Genomic DNA, 20,581 nt, shown 5'->3' on the forward strand with positions numbered 1-20,581 from the left:
CACCGTCAGTGCCTGTGATGTATTTTCACTCAGCACCTGTGGTGTCAGTAAACCCAAACCTGCTTGTCTCATTGTCTCTAGAGGAACTCCCGTCGGACTAAAGTCCAACAAGGACCTAGATCCCTCGACTGTCTGTTCTCCCGGTGTCGTCCCTTGGGAATTTCCTGTGAACCCTCCTCTTATCACCTCTTAAGTCATTACTCCTTCATTGCATACACTAGGCTTTGCCTCCACAGATAGCGGTACTGGCGGGCCAACAGTAATCGGCAATGATATAGCAGCTGGTGCCTGTCCGTTTCCCAATCCCTGTGGAGCATTAACTCCCATAGCTTGATTCATCATAGGTGCTATTACTGACTGCGGTCCTGTGACCGAAGTGTAATTCGGGACCACCTGTTGCTGCGGCTGGGGCAGCAATTGTGGAGTTGGCTCAATCTGCATTAACTTTGATCTCGTGTATACCGGATCAGGCGGCACCATCAAACTCGTAGTTGTCTATAATACTGGGACATCAGGATAGAGCCTCTGAATTGGTGGTGGCTGCAACTGTATCTGTGTGTCTGGTGCGGTGGATACACTAGCACCATTCTGTATTGGAGCTTATGTGATAACAATATTTGCCTGTGCTGCGCTTGTGGCTTCCTGATTTTGTGTCGTATTTTCAGGACCTGCATTAGTACTCGGTCTATTGTCATTCATAGCATATGGTGGCGGTCGATCATGCAACAACTGATTTAGAAACTCATCATCATCAGAATCATCTGCATCTGCCCAAGACTTCTGAGTCTCCTTTTGCTTACTAGACCCCTTGTCTGTTTCACAAGTTGCCTTTCTCCCCTGTGTTTCGGCTTCTTGAGTTATTGCCAGAAACATCCTGACTCCGTCTATTATTTCCCTTCTCCACATCCTGGTCTCACTATCCCATCTAGCCTCTGCTAGAGTCTTCTCTGCTTTTCTCATTCTCCTCTCAAATTTCTGCTGCTGTTTCTGAATTGCAGCCAGTTCCCAAATTGCTAACGCCTCAAACTGAGCTGGTCTCGGAGGCGGCTTCTGCTCATTTAACACCCTCCGCAAATTTTCCAAAATCCTTATATTGAACGTTCCGTGTTCCGGAAACACCAAGCATCCTTCCTTCTCTGTCAATTTGCACCATTGCTTTAGCCAAAGGCATGGCACGACTCCCTTCTCCTCCATGACGGCATAAGCCGGAGTATCCTCTGACGGTGTAGGCTCCCCCACACTCGCAGTAATGTATGTATCTCCCCTCAAGGCACTCTTAAAAGCCTTGAAAAACTTCATATTTGCGTCTTTTATTTTGTTTAAAATCTAATCAGGAAGTGACTTTAATTCCCAGAACACTCTTCTCCTACCTTCTCAATCAATTGCCTCTCATGGACGGCTGCCAATCCGTAGGCGACCCCTCTCGGCAACTGACCTATCCCAGCGCTGCTCCAATGAATTCACACCCACACACTCTGCAGCTGACAAAGTCTTGCGGCTTGTCTTCCTCACTCTCTATTCACACAAAACTATGCAATATATTGCGAGTACTTTAACAACAAAACCAAATTTGCCGGTTTACTACAGGAAGCGTAACACAATCGCTTCAGAACTTTATAGAGACTTCACTTGAAGCCTCAGCTGCTGCTCTCTCCTTCTCAGATCCCGCACTCGCAAGCAGAATTTGACCCGCAAATCCTACTCTCGACTTGTCAATGGTTCGTTCTAGTGCACTTTAGAACTTGCCAAATCTCTATTGAAGATTTCACTCACACCATTTGACTCAAACTCGACTCGTCAACCACACCCGATTGATCTATTAAACCGTGCAAATTACAACATACACCAAGTGTCTCATACACTTATCAATATACTCCGGAGTCTTAGACCACGCCGGCTCCATACACCACCAACAACCACGTGGCCAGTTTTTGAGCACAAAGCGCCACACTCACATGAAGTTCAACGACTTCCCTACTCTCATACTGCAGAGTACGCACACTCCTACTAAAAGTTTACCTGGCCTAAATTCTCACAAACCTCACAATTCACCTGCGGTATGCATAAGCTGAGCAAGCGCAATTTCTACACCACACATACTATCACTAGAACGCCGAGAACATATCCAACTCACTTCGGCAAGCTCCGAGATTCCCGGAAAGTCATTTGGAATTTAGGGGCACATCCTACCTCCAATTTGCATTATTTCAAAAAAACAATTCTAAACCAATGGTCCCTCGTCCTAGGGCCCCAAAGGGCTTAAACCGTCCTCTTCTACCAGAACTGCTAACGCGTCCCAATCTAGATAATTTACTCACTCTGGGACTTGTTTAGGCAGATGAATCTTTTGACCCTGATTGAAGTCTCCTTGAGACGAGATAACTAGTCAACATGTCAATCAATAATCAATAACCTCATCAATAATCACAATAGCAGAACAATCAAAGTAATCAGTAATGTCAATAAACTTGAAACACACCATGACCTTTCAGTCATGAATAACCACACAGAGTAAGTACGATTTATGATATTTATTCCCTATTGCTTACACTCTACTAGCAAGTTTATTAGTTTCAAAACCAAGAAGCACATCAACATTGTCATAATATGGCAACTCGAATAAGATTTCATCAAAGCAAAGATCATGAATATTAGAACATAGCACGTCGTCAACATGGATTATCTTTAGCAGAGTATCATTAGCGCATTATTCAACAAAGCATAGATTCAGTCATTTGTCTATTTGCGTCCGTGTAGTGAATCCCTTAACTAACCTCGAATTAGCATTGGCATGTTGGGCTTCATGCAAAACGATTTAGCAACATCAATTTAGAAAACCTCTGTCTAGGGTCTCTATCAAAGAAGCAGTTGGTACCTAGAAAGAAAAGGCAAATAGACAATTACAATTTCATCATCATATAGTTACCCTACGTAATGGGTCAGCATACAGAGTCAGTCTTCGTCCTCAGGACATCAGTTGGTTCGGCATCAGCCAGGAAACACAGCAAAGTTCAGCAAGACGGGGCAAAAGGGAATACCTCCCTCAGAAAGAGGAAAAGTATGAATTGGACAAGGCAAAGTAAGTGAAGATGGTTTGCAAAGTTCAAGCAGCAAAGTCTCTTGGCAGAGTAACAAAGTGGATGGGCAATATCAAAGGCACGCAATGGCATATAACGGCATGTAATAGCTGGTAATCCCCTGGTAATGCTAATTTCTCCTTGTGTCCATGAATTTTATATCAATCTTGTTGTACAGTCTCCCAGTTTCCAATTGGGCAAGTTTTAGCACACCATCATCTCCACCCAATAATCCATCGGTCACCACATTACGAATGTCACCCCAAAACAGTTCTCACGTAGTTTATTGGCTCCTGTAAATTGACGTCTTCAACGGGTAGAATGTCAGGTGAGAAATAAGTGACATTTGTTACTCAAGTCAGTAGTCCCATTGTTTTCCCTAGTCTAAATGACCTTGTACCTGTTGCAAATTACACTGTTGAATTCGGCAAGAATGTCTCCTTGGGCAAGTCGAGTCTCATGAGAAAGTTTTTACTACGGTTACACTCATCTTCCAGCTTCTGGAAAAGTACTACTACATGTCCTTCAGCAAGTCAGCACACTGCACGTTATAAAAACACATTAATATGAAACCGGGCAGCTAGGCCCCAACTCATGCTAACTAAGGCCTAGCGATTAATTAGCAATTTTTAATACATATAACTCTTAATACTAATACAAATCATACATTAGTACATTAATATTTCATTATTAGTCAATTTCATTAATCATCGAAAATATTGATGGCCACTCCCCGTGGGCACATTTCATACACATGCGTTAACGTTTACGCTTTCTATGCGATTTCACTAAGCATTATATTGCAAGTTTCTCATGTTAATTATTAGATTTTAATCACACTCCATCACAGGAGACGCTTTAGGTATTAGAAAAGGGCTCGGAGCCCTGTCGACGTGACGTCAGTGTCTTTCATTGGCAAGTTGGCTTGCCTGTTAGAATCCGCTTCTTTTGATTAGTGGAAGGCACGCATACGTCATGCCTTTTCCGTGGTTAGCCCTCCTCGAGCGCAGCGACCAAGTACGGAAAACATGCGAGACTCGCTGGAGTTGTGGACTACTTTTTCTCTATTTTTCTTCTTTGTCTCTCCTTCCTGCTCATGCGAATGGCAACTAAATAGTAAAGGTGAGCGGAAGAGGTCGACTCCGTGCAGCACAATTGTTATTGTAACATACAAATGCTCCTGCAGCTCATTAAAATAACCTTTTAGTGGAAACGCGTTGCAAATGAAAGGTAAATAGGGTTTGTTTACCATGCTGTAGGTCTGGTTATCATCTGTAGACAAGCAGTGTAAGTGGTGTCTCACCCCGTGTGGATATGCTGCTGTGCCTTACAGAGGGAGTCCCTGGGAAAATCACATTTCTGTTTTGCTGCCTTGTTTGCGATGCCTGCAGTCCGCCTTGAGTCGATTTTCTAATGCAACAGCTGATTACATCATCTTCCTGTAAATGGCGCAATGTGTGCTCTGATGCACGCACCAAGCCCAATCTATCTTCCATAAACAGTGAAGTAACCAGAGACAGTGTGAACAGGAGCAGTGGTGCACAGCGATGTATGTGTCACCATATGTGCCCTGGTGCACGTACCGAGCCTGCCCCATTTATAGACAGTATAATAATGCACAGACAGTGTGAACAGAAGCAGTGGTGCGCAGCACTGTATGTGCCGCCATGTGTGCCCAGGTGAATGCACCAAGCCCGCCCCGTCGATAGACAGTATAATAATGCACAGACAGTGTGAACAGAAGCAGTGGTACGCAGCACTGTATGTGCCGCCATGTGTGCCCTGGTGCACGCACCGAGCCAGCCCCGTTTATAGACAGTATAATAATGCACAGACAGTGTGAACAGAAGCAGTGGTACACAGCACTGTATGTGCCGCCATGTGTGCCCTGGTGCACGCACCGAGCCTGCCCCGTTTATAGACAGTATAATTACGCAGAGACAGTGTGAACTGAAGCAGTGGTGCGCAGCACTGTATGTGCCGCCATGTGTGCCCTTGTTCATGCACCGAGCCCGTCCCTTCGTCCACAAACAGTAATCCGGTGCCTTGTTCAGCTCTCACACAGGTTGTCTGTAGGTCAGGCGGGCCTTGCCTCGTGGCGCTTCTGACAGCGGAGTTTATGGCTGATGCTGGTGCACCCCCAGTGAGAGGAGGGAGTGTGCAAAGAAGGTATCTTCTTTACCCAGTCTGATGCCGTGGGCACCGTTTACAACCAATCAACAATGATACAGCTAAACAGCGTGCCAACAAGTGTATCCTGTACATAGAACACGTGGCTTGTGTATGTAAAGGTAGTATGGTGTAATTGACTTGAATATTCACAGACACATGGATGTATGCAATAGCTTGTAAATCTTCATGTTTAGGAAAACATCACACAAATGCTTTATTTGACATGTTACACACCTCTGATCGGAATGTAGATATTTTGGGAGGTTTATAACAAAGCGGTTAATGAAATAAAATGTGGCCATGTCTCATGTTCTCTAGCAAGATTTGACACTTTTCGTCCGAGGTGTTAAATGCACCTGTTGTGCAGTGGGTTGGAGAGGGCAGCTCGCATGGCAGTCTGGTAATAGGAATTTCAAGCATCAGAAATTCATCTACAGTAATGCACTCATTAAATATTATCCCACTGTGGCCCAGCTTTCATTTTTTGATGCTATTATACGTTTAAGGCCATGCAAATAACACACAAATTAAAGCTAACCTGCAGAATTTAATGGCACCCATTAACTACTTCTCAAGTCTAGTTTTCCAAATCGAATGCACGCAGTGGTATGCACGTATTAGCATTTCATTTAGTGTACACGGAACAAAAAGTATTTTCGTAGTTACCGACGGTAAAGCCACTGCACACTGCATGTGTGTGTACTTGCTTCATTATCAGTGCCTAGAAGTGAGCGAGGGAGGCGCAAACTGCTTTGTTAATGTCAATAGATCAGTATGGGGTGTAGATGCGAGGATGTGGCTCAATGGCCTGAGCTGCCGACCCTGGAGCTGCTCTCTATTTTGAGGAGGATCCTCTCTTGTGTCTGTTTTTAGGGGGGATTGTGTTAGCAAGTCAACAACTCTGATGGTGGGGTGGTGAAAGAAGTATTCTATTGGAATTAGCATGGCAGATTTAAATTAAGATGCTAAATGGCAAAAGTTTCATTTTTGGCTGCAGATACAGGAAGTAGATAAATGGAAGCGCTTTAGCTATATGGAGGTCCACTGGAATTATATGTAGGAAAAAAACAAATTATGAGGCAGGTATGAACAATTTATGTGGCAAGAAAAGTCCAGTTATGAATTTACAACTCCAATAGTTCTAACTTACGCCAATGCGAGACCCATGGCATTGCAAATGCTTGATTTAATTGCTTCTTGTGCCCCCTGCAGTATGACCCTCTCTTCAGCACACTTGCAAGGTGTCATTTAAGGTCTTGGTGGGGATGGATAAACAGGGGTGAATGGCTCCATTAGCATATCTCGCTCCATTGACACATACACTGCAGTAGTACCTTGTCACACTTAAAACTACTACAAAGGAGAGGTTATGCAAGTTTCCTTTGAAATGAGCAACACAGTTACATTTTACTATCATATTGGTATTTCTATAGAGCTTTCCTATTCCTTGTGAGTCCCAAGGTGTTGTAATATAAATATTGGACAGAATATAAATGTCAATGTCATTTAAAAAAAAAATTCTTAGCACCTTGAAACCATTATTAACGTAAGACACTATTTAATCAGATTCTTTAATTAAAAGGTTATATTCTGTCATCAGGTTCAATAACTGATATTATTTAATGGCCCAGCCCTCCATGTCCATCCACTCTTCTCCTTCCAGGTAATTGTTGCATTTATCAAAGTATATTATGAGTGCTATAGGCCCTGTTGCACTGTAAAGTGCATGTCGTATTTTCCTTCTATGGGAGATGCTTTGAGAGGGATTGGATGAATTTATGGACCTTTTAACTACATGAAACACTGGTTTTGCTCCTCTGAAGGTTGGTACCCTTTAACTCATCCCGAAATAGTCCAAACATAGATCACAAGGAACTCACACACTTCCCTATATTAGAATTAGTCTAAACCAACCTATTATTTTCACCATAAATTTATGCAAAAGAGCAGCGAAACCACATGGTAGGACCACAACTCTGATCACCACATACAACATATATGCAACTTTTGGGCGTTAAGCCTGTACTAAAGAGGTGAAACCTTTGCCCATTCAGTATTAGAATTGTATAAATGGCAATGTAATGTAGTAATACAATCACAAAAAGTGTCATATTATGCAGCACAATTTGCTTTTTATTGCTGCATAATTTAGTCAATGCGGTAACATAATTTGATCCTCTCTGATCTGTGGGCAATCCATTGTTCAGAGAGTAAACCTGTTGGCTAATATGGAGGTGGGCGAGCCAACAAATTGACAGGGAGAGCCAAGCCAAGGGTTTGGCTTGCATCTTGGAGCCCGGGCTTGAGCCAAGCCCTGAAAGTATTTGCTATGTAAATCATACAACAAACATCACATAAAAAATGATAATGTCTCTTCAAAATTGTTTATTTCCCAATTTGAAGCCTTGACAATAACAAAAAGCATTTTAGCACTCCACCAGGAAGAACTTGTTAAATGTGATAGTTTTCTATCACTCGTAGTCTCAACTCACATTTTTGAAATTGCTCTCATTGGCGATAATGAAGGAAAAATAGTGTTGGTGAAATAAAATATGTGTTTAAGATCCCACAATTTAACTGGGAAAGCTATGATTAATTAAACTTTTCTGGTTTCACTTTGTACAAATCAGCCACTAAAAGGGTATTTATTTGCTCATCCTTATGTTAAAGTTTTATTTTGACCTCTTAGTGCATTTTGCTCCAGGTTTTGAAACATAGTGCTAACTCAACCTGAAGATATTGGAGTGCTTTATATGAGCACCATTTACATTATAGAAGATCACATGCATTGTTTACTGGAATTGGGAGTTTAAGTGATTAGCCCAGAATCACAGAATGTTGAGTCAATGCGAGACTTGAACCTAGTTCCCCCAGTTCCACATTCAGCAGCTCTGACTGTAACGCCACATCCTGGGTAGAGGGTGGGGGGCAGGCAGAAGCCAATGCTCAGCTCGTTATGGGTTTGAGGTCCCAACAGGTTTCGGAGCCAAGCCAGAGCCAGTCTTCCAGCTCAAGACTGACTTGAGCTTTCAGTGGCTCACCCACCTCTGATTTCCAGACAACCATCCATGGTTTTTGGTGCAAAGCCTTATTTACTTAAAATAAAATTTTAAAAAAGTAGTTAGGACTTTGTGCCAAACATTTACACCTCCTCGAGGCAGGCATAAAGAATGAGTAAAGTTTTATTTTCCCTAAACTTTTGAAAATTTATACATGGACAGCACTTTACAAAATACATAGAGTGGTCAAAATATTAAACTAGGTTAAAACATAGTATTTGTAAAGAAGGGTACCCTTACACTACAAAAACCTGTGCTTGACATCAAACACACACACTTCTGTACACTGAAGTGCATAGCTGTGTGCACTGGCGCAAGGCAGACAAATGTACATCAGCACATCATTCTCTGACACCATGAAGCTTCAAATGATTCTATGAATTAAAGCCTGTACTGGCTCCAAAGGTGACCTTAGATTTGCTTATTAGCCAAGCATCACCCACACTCATCTTGTTTGGCATATTTTACTATACTGAATGAGCATCCCATAAGCCAGTGCCACATTTCTCATTGTTTCAAGCATGTCTCGACATATGGTAAACTGCGTCTCATACAGCAAGCATTATGTGTTTGTATGACCCGTCTCTCACACACACTGCATCTTGTTTTTGCGAACATATTACACACACACACACACATACACTCCATTGTTTTTTGATGGCATCTCAAATACTAGGCTTTAAGTATCTCTTTCTTTCACATCAGGTTTTTCACATTTGTAAAGCATTTATCTCCAATACACACACACACTGTGTCTCATTTTGCGAGCATCTCATACATAAGGCATATTTCATGTCATGTTTTTCTGCATCTTCAGCTTTTCAGTCTGTGACCACTCTGCACCCGTGACATCCATTTGCCCCAATTGTTCCAGCAGATTTGACAGCACAAGTTTAAAGTTTTTTTGTTGTGTTTTATCTTTTGTGCTGCATTGAGTGCATACAGTGCCTCGATCTCTGCCTTACGGCCACAAGATAGCAAGCAATACACTTCAGCTGGCTGTGGTTGAATCGTATCCTCACTAACCCTCCTGTGCACTGATAAAGCAAATGGCAGCAGAGTTATATGCTGAAAATGTGATTAACCATGAACATACCATTGTATAGTTGGGAGGCTAGGAATAATAACCAATATTCCTGGTTCCACATCCCCCACAGCACTGAAGTTATGGTGAGATGTGTCCTGAGGAAAATTCCCAGAGATTGTCCTTGTGGACAAATGCCGCTGTTGGGAGTCTTATGCAGATTTTAATGCAGTGCTTGTTACATAATGGTTTTATTAAAAAGGGAGAAGCTGGGATTAGAAACCTTATAGTTCTTTGGCTGAAACATTTAATGAAGTGGTGCTGTCTGCTAATGCTAGTGAATTGCCAACTGGAGGTCTGGTCAAAATTATTTTAATAGTATTGTTGCTAAGTGTTTTCATTCTCTGAGATGCCTCTTCTAGAGGCCTGGGATAGAAAGTAGTTATTGAATGATGGATACTGTAAGAAATTGGGTTTTTGATTGAGTGGGGTGAAACCCCTTCTCAAGCAACAACCACAGTCTTGGTCAGGGTCAACCTCAGAAGTCACTAAATTAACCTGTGCTTAACCCTCTGGTAGCTTGGTGCAAAAGCAGTCAGGCCTAACTCAGAGACACTGCGCTAAGTATTTATGCAGCACTCAAACTGGAGTAAAGTGGAAAACACAACACAAGGCAAACCTCACACCAATGCAGAAAACAAAGGAAAATGCAATAAATAAAATGAGACAAAAATGACAAACTCCTATCAGTAGAACTGGAGGTATGAAATTATAAAGGTTTAGGTAAAAACAGCACCAAAAGCAGAAAGCTCTGTGGCCATCTGGTTGGTAGACTGGAACAAAGTTATACATTCAGACTGATTAAGATGGAGTGTGGGGCGGATACAGGGACAAGGTTAGCCCCACTGAAAAGGTTACCCCCTCAAAGTCATGTGCAGAGTTCAAAGAATCAGGATTTCAAAGGAGGACCTCTTGGGATCAGGAACTCATTCCAGCAGAGACAAGCAGGGCTCAGGCAGGTCTAGGAAGAATGAGTTACAGCAGGTCAGTTTGGCGGGTGTAGTGAGGCCCTTGGAGCTTGTTGTGTCCCAGTAACCCATAAAAGGAGGACAGCCACCTGACCATTAGAGCCACTCTGGTAGTCATGGGTTCAAAGTGATGGTCCTCTCTTGTTCAAATAAGAAGGCAGGCCTCAAGAAGCAGGACAGTCTTCTGAAGGGCAAGGCAGGCCTCAAGAAACAGAGCAGTCATCTGGAGAACAAGGCAGGCCTCAAGCAGCAGGGCAGTCCTCTGAGAAACAAGGCAGGACTCAATCAGCAGGGTAGTCACCTGAGAAACAACTCAGGTCTCAAGCAGGAGGGTAGTCTTCTGAGAAACAAGACATGCGTCAAGCAGCAGGGCAGTACCCTGGAGTACAAGGCAGTCCTTCTGTAGTTTTCCACAGTACCAGGGGTGTACTGAAGAGTTGATCTGAGGGTCCAGTATCTATAGTTGGTACAAGAATCTGAAGTGGGAGAACCTTTTAGGCTTCCCCTACATCTGATTCTGGAATTTCCTTCCTTCCCCTGCCAGACTCCAAGGGATCTGGAATGACAATAGACTGGTGTCAAGGTATTTGTGAGTTGCTGAGGCTGCCCCTTCGAAAAGTAATTGGGCCAGAGAACAGCTCCATCCCTCCCATCGTGCCAACACCTAGCCCTCCTTTGTCTTACTGTCTGGGAGGAATACAAAAAGGCCAACTGCCAACGACATCCAGTCATGTGACCCAGGACAAAGGCTGTAGGCACCAAATGGCTAGCACAAGAAAATGCCAACCTTCTAAAAGTGGTATTTTCAGAATTGAGGCTTAAAATCCAAATTTAACATTAAAAATGGGTTTAAATTATAATTCTTTAGATCCCAAACCTGACCTTCCTACCTGGTCCAAATTGAAGTTATCACTTATTAAACGTAATAAGGTAACCCAATGTTGGGCCAGATGTAGCAAAGTTTTGCGAGTCGCAAATGGCCCGAATCGCTATTTGCGACTGTGCAAAATCGGAAATGGGATGCAAAAATCCCATTTCCGACTTGCAAAAAGCGATTCGAGCCGTTAGCGACTCGCAAAATTTGCAACCCCATTTTGCGACCCGCATATAGCAAGTCACTATTTGCGAGTCGCAAACCTTATGCAATTGCAACTCGCAAATTGCGACTACTGGCAAAAAGCCCAGTTTGCACTTGCAATTTACCACTAACTCAGAGCAGGTGGTAACCATTACCAAAGTATAAAAGGAGACCCAGAAGGCATCTGGGTTACTCAAGATGGCGGAGATATACCTGATAGCAGTGAGGAGGAGAGTCCACGCCGCCCAGCCGAGGAGGAGGAGGGGCCACAGACAGGAGAAGTTTTATAGAACAAGGCAGACTCTTTTTCAGCAAACTGAGGAAGAGATCTATGACAAATACTGCCTTAGCAGCGCAGCCATACTAGAATTAATTGATTTACTTAAACCACAGCTAGAACACCAGACTCTGCGTGGCTGTGCCATCCCTACGCATGTGCAAGTGCTATGCTCACTGCACCTCTTGGCCTCCGGGAGCTATCAGGGGGTCATTGCTGTGGCAGGTGGGGTATCTCAAAGTGCAGTGTCAAGGTTCCTCAGGGCCTTCCTAGATGCCTTACTCACACACGTCTCACTTCATATACCTACCAAGGAATGAGGCAGAAATAAAAAGCACCAAGCTGGACTTTTACCGCATTGCCAACTTTCCCCATGTCATAGGATGTGTAGATGCGACACATATTCAAATATGCCCCCCTGCAAACCTGGAACATCTTTTCCGCAACGGAAAGTGTACCCACTCACTGAATATTTAGGTTGTTTGTGACGCCCATTATGTCATCACTGACATTGTAGCTAAGTTTTCAGACAGTACCCATGACTCCTACATTTTTAGGCACAGTGGGATACACCAATGCCTGGAACGTGGGGAGTTTGGAGACGGATACCTCCTAGGTAGAGCTGCATACACCTTGCAGACATACAGACAGGTCACTGTGCATACCAACCAGGACTTTCTAACAGTGTGATGTTTGTGCCCAACAGGTGACAGTGCATATGCTCTAAGGCCATGGATTATGACTCAGTTTTTGACACCCAGCAATGAATGTGACAGGCGATACAACAATGCACATAAGAGGACCAGGAACCTTATCGAACGCACCTTTGGACTCCTGAAAGCAAGATTCAGATGCCTCCACCGCAGTGGAGGTGCCCTCCAGTATACCCCCATTACAGCATTCAAAATTGTGGTTGCATGCGCCATCCTTCACAACATAGCCACCCGACGTGGGCTACCTCTCACCCCTGCAGACCCAGATCCTGATGATGAAGAGCAAGAGCAACCACATCGCCATCATGGGGATCGGAGTATAGCTAATCAAGGCAGACTGAAACGGGAACACATCGCAAGCCAATAATTGGAAGGTACGTGTCAACACCAACCATACTCACCTATTGACCAAAAACTCCATTTGTTAAGTGGAACAAAAAAACTATTTAATTTGTGCAGAAATAGAACTATTTACAAATAATAACTGTTCATGGTCATCTAAATGCAAACCATGCATGGGGCACATTGATGTCATGTGCCACATCAACAGGGACAGGGTAATGTCTATGTCCTTCGGCGGCCCCTGCCAGCCTGGCTGTTTCCTGGTGCTTCTGCTGTGCTCTGCCTGGTACTGGTACTCCGGAGCACCCTAGTGTCAGTGGCAGAGACACTGCTCACTGTAGAGCCCTCCTCGCTGTCCTGGGGTGTTTCCCCTGTGCCCCTGGACAGATGCCGTGCCTCCATTAAGTCTATCACGTGTGTGATACGTCCCAGGCCCCTAGCCACATCTCCAGCAAAAAGGCCCATTTCGACCTGGAGGCCAACTGTCCTCCTCGACAGGCCAGTGGTGTTCACAGCCAGTCTGCCGATGGATGTGGCCATCCTATCTAGTCTTTGTAGGAGCTGACGGTCCCTGCGCCGCCCACCCTCGGCCTGGGCCAGTAGTCCTGCCGCCAGATCCGTCATGGACAGGGCTAGGTCCCCAGTGTTTGTGGCAATAATGTAAATTCTGGAGTTCAGATGCTGCATGCTGGCCTCGTTATTTCGGACAAAGCGGTGCAGCACACCACTAATCCTCCCTAATATGTTATTTTGCAGGCGCTGACCATGCAGCAGCTGTGCCTCACTGTTGCTGGGAGGTTGACGGCCGGACGCAGCCTGCAGCCCTGATCTCCTGTACCTGCGTCGCCTGTTCAGCGGTGGCTGCCCTGTGTGTTCAACTGTATCACTCCTGCCTTTTGCTGGCGCAGCCTCCTGGAACACAGTTGCAGCAGGTGTGGACATTTCAGGGATGATGTTGGCCATGCAGGCGGGAGTGCTGGCAGCTCCTGAGCTGTCCTCATGGGGCTGGCTGCTGTGGGTTGTGGTGGTGTCTTGTGGGAGACCTGTGGGACATGGGGAACAGACTGTCAGTGTCTACTATCTGTTGCACACTTCCTAATAAACAATTGCCTATGAACTGCCTACTTGACTACATTTCCCATAATGCATCATTCTGGTGTTTGCTACCCTGAAATGGAGCTATCTTGGTTGAGCATGCCCCTGTCTACATGGTGGGTGGGGGTATGGCATTGATAGGGGTACTGGCATGTCACATGGTACTCACCGGTTGATGTGGTGGGCTCTGAGGTGTCCAGGTCTCCAAATCCTGACACTGCTTCCTGCTCCAGGGTCTCCTCCGCCCTTTCTTCCAGGGGTGTGGGTGGTGGTACTGAAGATGGTCCCACTCCTGTGCCTCTCATCTCCAGGAGCCTTTCAGCCACCCTCTCCTTGTTCCGGGAGCAGAGGTCATACCACCGTTTTTTTATTTCTTCAACACTCCTGTGGCTCACCCCCAGGGAGTTGGTTTTTTCCTGGATCTCCTGCCACAGTTGTCTTTTGGTGGCTTCTGGCACATTGAGGGCTGCCTTCCCAAATAATTCGTCATAGTGCTGACAGCATTCATCTGTCAGCACCTCCAGCTCCTTCTCTGAGAATTTAAGTTTTCTCTTCCTAGGAGTTCCTTCCATTGCAGCTGCTTTTTCTCCTGTGTGCAGTTCAGCAGTTAAAAAGGGTGTGGTCCTCCCTCCTCCCAGGTGTATTTGTAAACTTCCTGGCTGTGATGTCATCATCATGTGCCAGGAAGTGTTTCCAGAGTGTTCTGGAGTGGTTTCTGGAGTGTTCTTCTGCACCTGTAAGCAATTTACATGGTACTCGCAATTTGCGACACCCACTCGCAAATTGCGAGTTCGTTTTTTGCACGGTCGCAAAAAGCGACCTCGCAATCAGCGGACTCACTCTCTGCGTTGCGACTCCGGGTGCGAGTCGCTATTTCAACACTGACATTGTACCTGCATTTCAATTTGTGACTCGTAATTTGCGAGTCGCACCTACTCGCAAATTGCGAGTCGCAAAATTTTTGTTTCGTACATCTGGCCCGTTATCCTGTTGGAGAGGCAAGCTTTGCAGTCGTGAAAAATGAATTTAAGAGTTTTTCACTACCAGGACATGTAAAACGTAAAACCACATGACCAACATTTTAATTACATTCTACTCACCCCATGGGCTGTTTAAGGCCTACCCTTGGGGTGACATATGAATAAAAAATGAAGGTTTAGGCATGGTAAAAGGTTTATTTTGCCAGGTTGGAATGTCAGCTTAAAACTACACATGTTGGAAAGGGCTACTTAAGTGGGTGGCACAATACGTGCTGCAGGCCCACTAGTGGCATTTAATTTACAAGCCCTTAGGACATGTAGTACCCCTTTACAAGGGTCTTATAAATAAATAAAAAAGTGTCAATTGGATGTAATCCAGTTTTACCCTGTGCGAAGAAGAAAGCACAAGCACTTTACCACTGGCTATCAGTGGTAAAGTGCACCGAGTCATAATTGCCAACAAAAACAGGTTTGGAAAACCGGAGAGGCAAAGGCAAAAAGTTTCAAAGTGATCCTGCATTGAGTGCAAAGTATAACAGATACTTATTGGTTTCCCATTGCCTAAGATGCTTCTAAATTCCAATTCACTAAGGTCCAAATGTATCAAAAAGTTTTGCACTCGCAAACAGTGCGAATCGGTAAATTCGGCTGTTTGCGAGTGCAAAACAGTGGTCTGCGATGCATGAAATGCATTCGCAGACCACAAATAAGAAATCGCAAAAATTGCGACTTCTTGCATTGCGACCTGAAAATTGCGAGTTGCAATTTGCGATTCGCAATTTCCAGGTCGTAAGGCTATGCTGGAAAAAATCACAAATTGCGATTTTTCCAAAAATGGCATTTTGCACTTGCAAAATACCATGATTTGCAACCAGGTGGTAACCTGGTGCAAAATTTAAAAATGCAGTTAAACTGCATTTTTAAATTGAACATGTAAAGCACACATGCCCTTTTGGGATGTGTGTACCTTACATATTGAAAAAAAAGTTTTTGGGGTGCAGGAGAGGGGGCCTTAGGCCCCCAGCACCTTGGCCTTTTGCATTTCCAAAATTGCGATTTCTGGTTCAGAAATTGCAATTTTGGAAATGCAAAAAAATCGCAGCTATGGGCCAATAGGCCCATAGATGCGAATAGGGCCGGTATCGCAATTTGCGATTCGGTAATAGCTTTTGCGATTTTTAAGAAATCGCTATTACCGATTCGCAAATGTGATACATGGCCCTTTGCGAGTCGGTAATAGCGATTTCTTAAAAATCACTATTACCGAATCGCAATGGGCCGTGATGGTACATCTGGCCCTAAGCCTTTATTCAGCTCACTCTTAAAGAGTAGCAACTGTGGGCAGTCAAGGTTTTGTTGTCGGTAATATAGGAATAGTGACTTCCTTACTGCATGATACAGTAATCATACACTTTAAAATTCAATGAGTGATTGCAGCTTTGTCTTTCAAATGACTGAGGGCTTATTGTAGAGAATGATGGCATGGAATGGAACTTCAAAAACGGGAACAGAGACACACACAAACACCATTGCTTGCTATCCAGAAATTGACCATTTGCTACCCTCACCTCAGTTAACTGTTAACTGTATAATCAAGTATGTTAAAGTACTCTTCAAGGTCAGAATATGCAGTCATACTTTGAAAAAATGCTTCCAGGAGAGAGCTTTTTAAACATAGGTTTAGGGCCTTCAATAGGTCATCTTTGTTATTCCACTATCTTCTTTGAGGCTGAGAGAATCTTAACTGGACTCCACCAATGAAATACTTTGTTTAGGTCAATTATGTCACAGAAAAAAACGGATAATGCCATATGCAATATATATAAAGAGATGATGGAATCATTTGGCAGACAGACAATAGCAAAATAATTTGTTCACCAAACTGAATAGCACAAGAAAATATTTGGTTTTTCAAACATAAGTTCAGTATTTTATTAGCAGCAAAACTATAGGTTTCTGATTAATCAAGTTGCATTTTGAGGTTTATGAATGTCGCTAACAAAATTTTGTTTATTCTTTATTTTTTTCTCTCACACTCTTGTTTCTTGGTGCATAAAGAAGCAAAGATCATGTTTTTTCACATATTTTCTAATTGCTTTCCTGAATGCAATTAACAATAAAGCATACCTATAGACTGTGATGACATGCCCTCCTTTCTTGTTATTGCATTTATGAACTATGTGACTGTATACATTTATCAAAGCCTTCTGCACTTACACAACGGGCACCTTTTATAGGGTCAATCAAAAATCCCCAAGGCTGTCCTCCCCAGAAATTTTGTGTCTCCTACACACCTGCAGCGATGCAGCCCCAACCCATCCTTGGCGAGGTGAAGGTGGCATCACTCTCATTTTGGGTGCAGCAACATCTTCCCTGCATGTTGGCAGCAAGTGGCAGGCCTTGCAAGGGTTCTGCCCAGCGGAAGTGTCAGCTACTCTGGAACCACCTGCGTCCAGTGCATCCATAAACAGCTGACACACCACTGGGGAGACATCATTAAAAGAGAACAGGACCTGCTCAACCTGCTAGGTGTCGTGGTTGAGGGGCTGAGTAATACTTTAGTTTCCAGAAATTCTAATTATTACTTTTTCCAAGCAGCATGATTACAAGAAAGTACATTTTACGTGATTTTATGTATATATACATACATAGATATATATGCGTGTCTGTGTACTGCATATATTTATGCATGCTGTTTTTTGTGTAATAACTATATTTTATGCTTAATAAACGTGATATTCATTTTTCACAATGTGTGTAAATCTATCTATCTATCTATCTTCACTAAAAGGACACTATAGTTAGATATAGATTTTACATGCACAAAACCATAGAAATTCAGCTGTTATAGTTAGAGATATTTCAAGTAACTATAACTCATGCCCTCGCCATGCACAGTTTCTCATCAATAATTTTACTGCCGATTCAACAGCAATATTATCAATGACGTAATAGAAGATGTCATGACTGACGTAATATCTGGGATAATTAACAGTGCATGGAGAGGGCGTGAGTTATAGTTACCTAAGGGCACAAATTATAGTAACTTCAAATAACTTTAACTATATCAGCTAACTTTCTATGATTTTGTGCGTGTAAAATCTGAACATAACTATACCATTCCTGTAACCTTTGGTTTTTAGTGAATTTCTAAGGTAGTTTTTGTTTGTTTTCCTAAATATGGAGGTCCAAATGTAAGAAAAGTGACACTGCATTATATGCAGCACAACGTTTCTTGCCTCCCTTATTGCCCCCCTAATTCCACCATGTGTGTGCTGTATTAAACATACAGCGCACCCTGGTGCAGGTTAGGGACAATAGCGTCATCATTTTTTATGCTATTGCAGTACATTACAGGATTAGCTCCAAACGTTTTGGCGCTAATCCTGCATGGTACATTTGGGCCATTAAGAATAATGGTGTGCCCTCATTTAATGGCTGCTCTGTGCAGGCATTAAAAATCAGCCTCTAAAACTGGTGCAGCGGAATCTTATAGCTTCCACTGTGCCATTTTTGTGGTCCCGCTGACAGGGCAACACCTCTGTTGCATAAATTTTGCCTGGTGCAGGCATAATGTGGCAGAAGGGGTTACAAAGTGGGGCAATGCATGCATTACACCCCTTTATAAATCTGGTGTGGATGGTTTTGGATCAGAAAATGACTCTAGGCATGTTAGTCATTTCTTTTTTACTCTAACCTGCCTAACGTCATTTTTTGGTGCAAAACCCCCTTCTTCTATAGCGCCAGCCCCACCCGACTATTGTAATTTTTTTACGCTAGCCCACCCTCTGCACCAGCTTGCACCATTCCATAAATATGGTGCCTGGCTGGTGCACAGAAATGGTGCAAGCCGGTGCTAAACCTTTTGGTGCAAAACTGCGTTGGTGCGGTTTTGCACCAACAAGTATAAATCAGGGTCCTTGTTCCATGTACCTGTCACTGCTTCTCCTATCTATTCTGAGAGTTCTGGTGAGCTGCCACTGCCCAGCATGGTCAGATGGTTGCCACCTATTCTTGTCACGTCACTGTGCATTTTCAAGTTCCATGCCCCTATCCCCTCCCTTCTACCCTCCCTGGTCCATTTTTCTGCACTCCCTTCTGCCCTTTTGCCCTCTATGCTCTGTTGTGCTGCAACTGCTCCTCCTTCCTGCCCCGTGTGGTCTCTTGTGAAACCCCTAACCATGCGCTCTCTTGTCTGTGTCCAACCCTTCTGTCCTCCATTGTCTTTTGTATACATCCCTGCTCCCTCCCTCTTGCCCACCATGGCTATTGTGCTGCCACTAGCCCTCCCACTTGCCATGCATGGTCTTTCATGCTGCTGCAGCCCCTCCCACCTGCCCTGTGTGGCTAGCTTGCTGCCCCTAACCCACTCCCACCGTCTTCCATTGTCTGTGTATATGCCATTAAAGTCCCACTGTTGCCCTCCATGTATGGTGCTTCCAGTGCTCATCCTGCCTGCCCTCCATGATCAGCATGCTGCTCCTGCCCGCTCCCTTGACCCTGGCCTCCCTTTTCCATGTGCAGGCCCCTGCCCCTACCTCCTGCCTTGTGTGGTCCATTGTCATGCCTCTGCCCCCTCCCCTCCAGCCTTCATGGTCCATTATGCTGCAACTGTCTGTCCTGTCTGTCCGGTATGATCAGTTTGCTGCTCTTGCCTCCCTTCCATCTGCCTTCAGCTGTGTGCAGCAGGGTTTGGCCACAGGGCTTGGCCTGAGACCCGGACCTGCGGCCATCCCCAATAACCAGCCAACCCAGCATGGCTGTGCGCAGCAGGTGTTGGCCACAGCGCCTGTCTCTCTGGATGTGAGAACAGGTGTGAGAAAGTGTCTCTGGGTGTGACAGTGTCTGTCTGGGTGTGAGAGTGTCTGAGTGTGAGAGCTGGTGTAAGAGTGTCTCTGTGAGTGGGTGTACAAGTGTCTGTGTGTGCCTGTGTGCGGATATGTGAGAGTCTGAGTAGGAATGGGAGTGGGTGCATGAGTGTTTAAGTGGGTCTCTAAGTGTGTGAGTCTTTGGGGGGGCTGTGAGTTGGTCCATGAGTCTCTGAGAAAGTCTGTGAGTGGGTGCATGAGTCTCTGAGTGGGTCTATGAGTAAGGGCATGAGCCTATGAGTGGGTGTGTGAATGGGTCGGTGAGTGGGCAAATGAGTCTCTGAGTGGGTCTGTGAGTGGGTGCATGAGTGTCTAAGTTGATGTGAGTGTCTAACTAGATCTGTGAGTGGGTACATGAGGCTCAGAGTGCATCTGTGAGTGAGTGCATGAGTTTCTGAGTGGGTCTGTGAGTGGGTGCATGAGCCTGAGTGGTCCTATGATTGGTTGCCTGAATGTCTGAGTGGATCTCTGAGTTGGGGCATGAGTTTCTGAGAGAATGTCTGAGTGCATCTGTGAGTGGGTGTGTGTGTGTCTAGTGGTTGTGTCAGTAGCTGTGTGAGTGACTTGGCCACAAAGGAACATCACCTCCCCTTTTATTCAGGAAGAGTCCACAGTTTTTCACAAATTATCTAACCAAGTGTAGTTCTTTCTGCCTCCATGGTTAAATGTCTGTGGGAAAACTGGGCTGATTGCAGAAGCCCCTAACTTTTAACCCCCATTTTCCACTCATACTGGTGTTTACCTAACTCTGATGGTGCCCTGGGCACTGCTAAACAGTACTAGGGCCTGTGCTCTGAGTAAAATGGTATATGCAAGTCAGGGTAATATAACTGGCTGTACTAACCTACCTATAAGTCCCTAGTATATG

General features: G+C 44.4%; 1 long non-coding RNA gene across 1 annotated transcript in view; it reads left to right on the forward strand.

Moving 5' to 3' along the window:
* The window catches only part of LOC138295642 (uncharacterized), a 43,639-nt gene extending 29,715 nt beyond the window's left edge, over positions 1 to 13,924 (forward strand). Inside the window, exons 2-3 of the long non-coding RNA XR_011203648.1 lie at positions 12,422 to 12,802; positions 13,527 to 13,924. This is a non-coding gene — a long non-coding RNA (uncharacterized lncRNA). The remainder of the gene's footprint in view (positions 1 to 12,421; positions 12,803 to 13,526) is intronic.
* The last annotated feature ends 6,657 nt before the right edge of the window (positions 13,925 to 20,581 follow it).

The sequence above is a fragment of the Pleurodeles waltl genome, chromosome 1_2, assembly GCF_031143425.1.
Source record: "Pleurodeles waltl isolate 20211129_DDA chromosome 1_2, aPleWal1.hap1.20221129, whole genome shotgun sequence".
NCBI lineage: Eukaryota > Metazoa > Chordata > Amphibia > Caudata > Salamandridae > Pleurodeles > Pleurodeles waltl.